This window comes from Brassica oleracea, unplaced genomic scaffold (genome assembly GCF_000695525.1).
Source record: "Brassica oleracea var. oleracea cultivar TO1000 unplaced genomic scaffold, BOL UnpScaffold00285, whole genome shotgun sequence".
Classification (NCBI taxonomy): domain Eukaryota; kingdom Viridiplantae; phylum Streptophyta; class Magnoliopsida; order Brassicales; family Brassicaceae; genus Brassica; species Brassica oleracea.
In genome coordinates, this window is record NW_013617415.1 from 28,368 (window position 1) to 28,652 (window position 285).

A 285-nucleotide genomic window follows, 5' to 3' on the forward strand; every position below is an offset into this window, starting at 1 on the left:
ACCGAGCTCAAGCCAAAGCTCGGTCGCTACGTAGCGACCGAGCTCGAGCCAAAGCTCGGTCGCTACACAGCGACCGAGCGGGACGAAGTTCAGTCGCTGTGTAGCGATTGAACCCTTCCGAACATCGATACGACATCAATCAATGCATTATCGTCAAACCTTCGAATGCTATCTCCCGAAGACCGTAGCAAGCTCAGTCCATGTTTTCCGCCATTCAAATTCATCGATCAAACTTTGCGGATTAGAAACCGTGGAAAGTTCGTTCTTTATCAAAAAGAATTCGTA